This window comes from Stylophora pistillata, chromosome 2 (assembly GCF_964205215.1).
Source record: "Stylophora pistillata chromosome 2, jaStyPist1.2, whole genome shotgun sequence".
In the NCBI taxonomy this organism is placed as follows: domain Eukaryota; kingdom Metazoa; phylum Cnidaria; class Anthozoa; order Scleractinia; family Pocilloporidae; genus Stylophora; species Stylophora pistillata.
The window spans coordinates 25,375,029-25,383,318 of record NC_142520.1 but is presented as its reverse complement, the minus strand read 5'-3'; positions in this window follow the sequence as shown (position 1 = coordinate 25,383,318).

The window sequence follows — 8,290 nt, the reverse complement described above, 5'->3', positions numbered from 1 at the left end:
CGATTAAAACCGAAAACCGCCTGCAAAACTGCATAGTGGTGACAAGTGGAGCACAGAAGAGAAACAGGAATACAAATAAGGAAAACGTAAACCACATCGGATACCAAATTTTCAACTGAGGACAAACGGCAATGATGAAGGGCGCCTCTAGTTGGTTGACAACATTGTCATTAAAGTCAACTCGAGGCACCCTAATCATTGCCAGGTGGTTTGCCCTCAATTGTTCTGGGTTCGTCTTTCCCAGACAGTTGGTGTGGGATGATGTTATTGAAACACGAAGATGAAACACGAAGACATTCTTTGGTTTATTCGCAGGCTAGTACAATACTGAAGTATTGCAAGAACCTTTCATCGCGATAAGATCTTGAAAAAAAGTTGTCGGTATACAAAAGTACATTCTTTGAACAAATTTTCATAAATGAGGAGGTTATTAATACGAAGAATACTCCCCTTTTCTTAAAGAGTAAATCAAAATGCAATGAATCTTTTAAAGGTCACTTAAAAGTAGGAATTTCCCCTGTTAGCAATTTCCCATGAGATTTTCCTGAGATTTGTACGTGGACGATGGGATTTGGTCAAGGCTGAGCTGTCGCCATAATCACTCAAATAATAATTGATTCGTCATAACGAACAATTGCATTAAATGATTAAGTCAAACAGGTTCATTGTAAGTTCATGTAGAGCGCCGTCAATTGCGCTAAGCGCGTGACTGTGGGGATCCTCGTTGCGTTACTCTTATAGCAGAACCGAAAAGTGCCTGGGCACTAAAATCGGAAGGAGTGTAAAAGAATTAAAATTGCCTCTCCCCCACCCCAACCCTAGACAATGAATAAATATACTCTTAGTTTGCCCACTTTACGAGAGCTCAGCGGACTTTGAAGTTTCGAAACGAGGCTATCGTGTCACACAGTTAAAACTTTCAAGTAAAATCGAAGCAAACGGCTACGTTTTGAGGCATTTTTATTCATTTTCTTAAGGATACAGCGTGTTCTCGTCATGGTTAGACATTATATTGCGTACGGGTGCAACAGTATATTCAGTGAATCGGAAACTAACGAGATCCACAAGATTAGCATCGAAACCGCGGTCTTTCCTGACCACCTACAGAAAATGTCGAAAGACATTCTAACGGCAGACGGGCTACTAAACGCCCCGGGCCAAAGCAATGCCATTGAGAACGAAGAGAACATGGAAGCCGCATATGACACCACCAGCGAAAATGATCTACTCGGTAAGTCCGAGGATAACGAACAAATCTCTCTGTACCAAATGCCTAGCGGGAAAAGACCTAAACAACAACGTCAAAGGCTGAACAGCACCAGCCGACCAAGGACAGAGCAGTACAAGAAACGTCGCCGCTACAGCCCATCCACGGAAAGAAGAAAAACGAGCCAAAACCTATCTGCGGAGGACAAGATCAGCCAGGCCAAAAACGCGATCAAGGCGGTGCAAAGGCACAAAGAAAAAGGAACTTGCCTAGAATCCCTAAAATATAAGGCGAGGGCTAAAATAAGAGCGGACGAGGATTTCAAAAAAGAGATAAAGCAAATCCGTAACAACGCGGAGCAAGAAATAGTGAATGCGATCGTGTGCTTACATGAACGTGAAATACAGAAAAGAAAACGAGCCAAAACGGCTGGAACACTGAACGCTAAGAACTGTAGTACGATCGAATCAGCGCGCGTGGCGCAAGCTGAAAGCAGTCAAGACAATGTAACGATCGAGATAGTAAAAAAAAAATATAGCTGTTAATCTCCGGGAACAAATCGCTCAGTTCGGCAGCCAAGATGATGAAAAAACTAGGAATAATGGATAATAAAGAATTTGAAAAGCAGACACTTGTATTCTCTGGCTCCCAATACAAGCATGGGGCCAAAAAACGAATTTCAAAAGCCAAACGGCTAGCAACTAACAAGCGCAGGGAGCGCAGACAAGTCAGACGCCAAACACGTTCAACTATCAAAATAGATACGTATGATGCTCGATCCTCGCAGTAGAGAGCGCTATTTATGCAATAGCGAAAATCAGACCTGGAAAAAAAAAATCAGGCCTCTACGGGATTCGAACCACTGACCGCTGCGATACTAGTGCAGCGCTGAACGCTACCGCTGCACTAGTATCGCAGAGGTCAGTGGTTCGAATCCCGTACAGGCCTGATTTATTAATTTTTTTTTCAGGTCTGATTTCCGCTATTGCATAAATAGCGCTCTCCACTGCGAGGATCGAGCATCATACGTATCTACAACCGCAGTTCAAAATATATGAACCTCATATAGTCATTGTATATCAAAATAGAGGCGAACAAAACGTACATAAAAAACCTCTCAGATAAAGAACATAGAAACGACCAGATTAATTTACTGGCAAAAGGGCTTAAATTCATTCCAACACCCGCTATAAAATAAAAACAGATCAGACAACAACTATTGTGTGACTTTGATCAGTTCGCAAGGAGAATGCATCTGATTTACAGATTCAGAGGGGAGGACAAAAAAACCCATCCCTGCCACATCAAATCTACATGGATACCACCAATACAAAAATCAGTAGCCCTTGAAAGCTTTTAGAAGAGGTTAAAAGTGACCTTTCAGAAATAGAAATTACAAAGCCAAAAGATAATTTGCTTCCGGCCGAACGCAAGGCGCTGAGGGCCTTGAAACGTGACTCTGAGTTAAACGTCAAAAAGGCCGACAAAGGAACAACAACCTTAGTCATGAACAAACGCGACAAAATTTTGCCCTTCCTTTCCGAAATGACAGCCATTCTTTCAATCTTCCTTTCGTGATGCCATGACAATTACCACTAAGAATTTTATCCTTTTCCTCGGCAGAAAAAAACACAGATTCCAGAGTTATACTTGCAGCTAAATAAAGGAATTGCACCGACCTGTGATTGAAAGTTAAAAATAGCATTAGTCATGCTGTTGAGCTCAAGAGACGTAGATCAATTTACCACTTCAACTTTGTTGATATATCCAAATTATTTTGTAGATCACGTAGGCATTTGTGGTCGAAAGTTATTTTAGCATTAAAAATCTTTGCTTTTTTCAAATCAAATAAACACAAACTGTTATACAATGAATATATGAAGTTCATATATTTGAACTGCGGTATTAAATACGTATGATGCACGATCCTTCGCAGTAGATAGCGCTATTTATGCAATAGCGAAAATCAGACCTGAAAAAACAAAAATCAGGCCTGTACGGGATTCGAACCACTGACCTCTGCGATACTAGTGCAGCGCTCTACCAATTGAGCTAACAAGCCAACTGGGAGCAGGCCTGTAGCGGCAAGCGAACATCAAGGCCGAATGAAGCGCCGAGAAAATCGCGACCGGAGAAAATAGCAACCAAGCCAGGGGATATGTTACGGAGACTTATCTTTAATCAATCTCGTAAACTGTAGGCGAATTAAAAAAGGAGACTTATATAATCGATTGTACTCAATTAAAACACGTGGCGACTTAACAGCGTAAATAAATCTAACATAATGAAAAGAACTAATAAATGAACTAAGTACCACGGCAAACACAAAATATATATACAAATAAGGATGAAAGAGCTTGCTCGAAACGAGATAAAGGAAAATTGTGACTAGAAATAGCCGCTAGACGATACGACGGCGGCGAGTAAACAACACGCACACAAAGCATAAAATCAGATCAAGAGAAACGCTACCTTGCATAAATCGGGCAAGCTACAAAAGTGAGAACGAATGCAACTTACATATCGGTCCCTATACGCCGGTGGCTTGAAACCAAAACTTAAGAAGTAAACTTAGGATGGACGCCGGACATGAACAGTGAACAGTAAAGGAGCGTACGATGCAACAACTAAAGAGAGAAAAACTATCCGAAAGGCTCAAATGGCACAAAGGCCAACTGTAACTGAAATGTTACGCAAACTTCAAGTCACGCAATTAAAGTCACGCATTTACAAGGCCGTTAAGTTGATTCGTAATAAACCCGTGATGCAGTAAATGGTTTGAACCCGGGGGTAACATGTGAAGGTGTAGTGTGATCGTCCGGGTGAGTGTAGTCCTGGGAAGGACTGTTGTCGGTGGCAGTGACTGACGTTTCGACTACCTGTGCGGAAGTCATCATCAGAGTCAAGTGAGTGATTGTTGTCAGTAGAATGTTCTTATTCCAGTTCGTGTGAAATGATCGGTTGGTTTTGCCGTGATGTTATTGGCTGTAAGACTCAAGTGACGTAAGTCGTTCGTGATTGGTCTGTTTCGGTCTGTCGGTAAAGCTAGGTTGTTCTTTTTCGGTCGTTTGTGATGTTTATGTCGTGAATGAGTCGTTTGTATGGGGCGGGTAGTTGTTGACATCTGTTTAGGGGGGGGGGGGGGGGGTCTGTTCTAAGTTAGTAAACCAGCTTTCCAGAGTCAGTCGTTGAAAATAGTCAGTGCTGTAGGTTAGGCATTGCGCAGAGTCCCAGTCAATGTTGTGGTTGGTAAGTCGATGGATAACATCAAGGATAACATCAGAAGCAGAATTGCCTCCACTATACAATCAACGTCACTACATGACAGCAACTTGACTAAAGACGAACAACGCGCACTGAAACAACTGAGAAACGACGAGAACATAGTTATCCTACCAGCCGACAAAGGACGAGTTACTGTTGTTATGGACAAAACTGACTATCACGACAAAATGGACGCACTAGTTAACGACAAACGAACCTACGAAGAACTCAAACGTGACCCAACTCCTGCCCTTCAACGTAAACTCAACAGTAAACTACTGACACTCAAGAAAACGAACGCCTTTGACAACCAACGGTACTATCGACTGAGGTGCTCTGTACCACAGCCACCGAAACTCTACGGTTTGCCGAAACTACACAAACCTGCAGCTGGTTTCCCGATGCGACCTATTGTTTCTTTCTGTGGCTCTCCCACATACCAACTATCCAAGTACCTGACGACAATACTACAACCGCTAACCGACAAATCCAGACATAAACTACAATCCACTGAAGACTTCATTAACGCTACCAAGACTGTTCAGATACCTGACGACTACAAACTAGTGTCATTTGATGTGAAATCACTGTTCACAAGTATTCCACTTCAATTAGCATTACAATGCACTGAGACTGCAATCCGACAATCTACCGACCCACTACCGCTACCGACAGACGACATCATGGACTTGCTAAACATTTGCCTAACGTCTACTTACTTTCAGTACAACGGTAAACACTACAAACAGTTACACGGCACTGCCATGGGGTCTCCAGTTTCTGTTGTTATAGCAGAAATTGTGATGCAGAACATCGAGGAACGCGCCCTTTCGACTTGCCGACAAACGATACCGCTTTGGTTACGTTACGTTGACGACACATTCACCGCCGTTCGACACGACGAAATTGACGCATTCCACAACCACCTTAACGAACAAAACACTGACATACAGTTTACCAGAGAAGTCGAAGAAAATGGCAAACTTCCTTTTCTAGACTGCCTGGTAAGCCACAACGACAACTCATTACGAACGACAGTTTACAGGAAACCGACACACACCGACAGATTACTAGACGAGTCATCCTACAACCCTACATCACACAAAGCCACAACTATCAGAACTCTAACACGACGCGCACAACTAGTATGTGACTCGACAGACAGCTTATCCGACGAGAACAAATACCTTCACCGTGTTTTTACGAAGAACAACTACAACAACGACTTCATCCGACGAAACACTCACCGACCCACTACCACTACCGAAACAAACGACACCGCAACCCCTACGACTACAGCAACCATACCGTACATAAAAGGTATGTCTGAAAACATCTCGCGCATCTTACTACCCTTCAATATCCGCGTCGCCCACAAACCTATCACCACACTACGTCAGTTACTAACCAACGTTAAAGACAAAGACGAACCGAGGAACAGACAGGGAACGATTTATAAGATCAATTGTTCAGACTGCCAAGCCTCCTACATCGGTGAGACTGGCAGAAACCTCACAACAAGACTGACTGAACACAGACGGGCGACGAGGAAAGGTGATGTCAGCAATCACATTGCTGAACACCATCGACTTACCAACCACAACATTGACTGGGACTCTGCGCAATGCCTAACCTACAGCACTGACTATTTTCAACGACTGACTCTGGAAAGCTGGTTTACTAACTTAGAACAGACCCCCCTAAACAGATGTCAACAACTACCCGCCCCATACAAACGACTCATTCACGACATAAACATCACAAACGACCGAAAAAGAACAACCTAGCTTTACCGACAGACCGAAACAGACCAATCACGAACGACTTACGTCACTTGAGTCTTACAGCCAATAACATCACGGCAAAACCAACCGATCATTTCACACGAACTGGAATAAGAACATTCTACTGACAACAATCACTCACTTGACTCTAATGATGACTTCCGCACAGGTAGTCGAAACGTCAGTCACTGCCACCGACAACAGTCCTTCTCAGGACTACACTCACCCGGACGATCACACTACACCTTCACAAACCCGTGATGATAAATCAGATACAGTGAATATATGAAGTTCTTATATTTGAACTGCGGTATTAAATACGTATGATGCACGATCCTTCGCAGTAGATAGCGCTATTTATGCAATAGCGAAAATCAGACCTGAAAAAAAAATCAGGCTGTACGGGATTCGAACCACTGACCTCTGTGATACTAGTGCAGCGCTCTACCAAATTGAGCTAACAAGCCAAGTGGGAGCAGGCCGTTAAGTTGATTCGTAATTGAATAAATCACCACGGGTTTATTACGAATCAGCTTAACGGCCTGCTCCCACTTGGCTTGTTAGCCCAATTGGTAGAGCGCTGCACTAGTATCGTAGAGGTCAGTGGTTCGAATCCCGTACAGGCCTGATTTTTTTTCAGGTCTGATTTTCGCTATTGCATAAATAGCGCTATCTACTGCGAAGGATCGTGCATCATACGTACAATCTGTTATATTACCGCTGGAAGAGAGATTTTCGAGTCAAATCTACTTCGGTAAAGGGGTAAATTTATGGCGTGGATTTGCCACCTACCGTTCGTTATTCATGGTCGAAAATTCACCACTGAAACAGCAATAATATTTGTTTTCGGTTCAGTATCGAGCAGTGTTCGCTCGTTAATTGACTCGCTGTGTAATATGTTCTATTTGCAAACGTTTCGGTCTTGGTGCAATTCCTTTCTGTAACGCAAGTCCTAAATACAGGAATATCACCGGCCCGATTGGTCGACTTCCAGCGGTGAAAAATGTAAACGCCGAACGCGATAATCTTTCTTCCTTCAGCCCAAAGCCTTCGATCTTCACTAACGAAGTTATTTTGCTCACAGCTATCGTTCTGAACGCGCTTTCGACCCGGTGCTTTTCCTGCCTTCAACGCTTTCAACTATTAACTTCAGGAATTGCACCGGAAAGAATACTTAACTTCGGTGTCGATTACATGATTTAATTAATGAGATACCGCTGTTTAGAAACCTTGCACATTCACTCAAAGTAACAAAATCAGGTAAGACTAAGACTGGAATGTCTTTAATTTAATTGTGTTATTAATTTAACAGGTGGATGATATTCTCTCATTGTAATTTATTACTAGACTTCAAAGTTATCGAAATTGTGGTAGTACCAGGATGAAATGTTTAATTTAATTTCCTAAATGCTTCATGTTATACCATCTTACACGGTTAGTGGAGATTCTAGGTGTTGTGGGTTTTAAATTTAATCAAAATTGTTCTCTAAGGAAAGTTTGAACCTATAAACTGGATTCTGGAGGGGAGTGGTGGGCAAAAGGTACACACAGAAGAAAGGGTATTGGCACAACGCAAATGCTACACTGATTTATTACCTGTAACATTGTCATGCCATGCAGGCTCCAAAGTAGAACTTAAATAACTCAATAACATTAAAAATATTTCACTGTGAGAGTATGATTATCTGGAACTAGTAGTTTTTTCAGGGACACTATATTAATGCAGCTGTGGTTGGATATTGTAGGTTCTAGCCTTACAGTAAATTGAAATTAATCACTTGTAATTATATAAAAATATCAATATGTATTGAATTTTCAAACTTTTAAGCTCTGTCACAGATGGCACATCTTGAAATGTTGAGTCTAGGATTTGGTGCATGCATACAGGCCAGGGACCTAGTTCAGGATGTTGAATTGTAATTGCCTTTGTTTATGGAATGTGAATTTTTCCAGTGAATGTCATTTGCCCCCAAAATCTATTTTTTTTATATGTTCAGACATGGAGTGTTTCTGGTGTTTCTCGTGAAACGTTGAC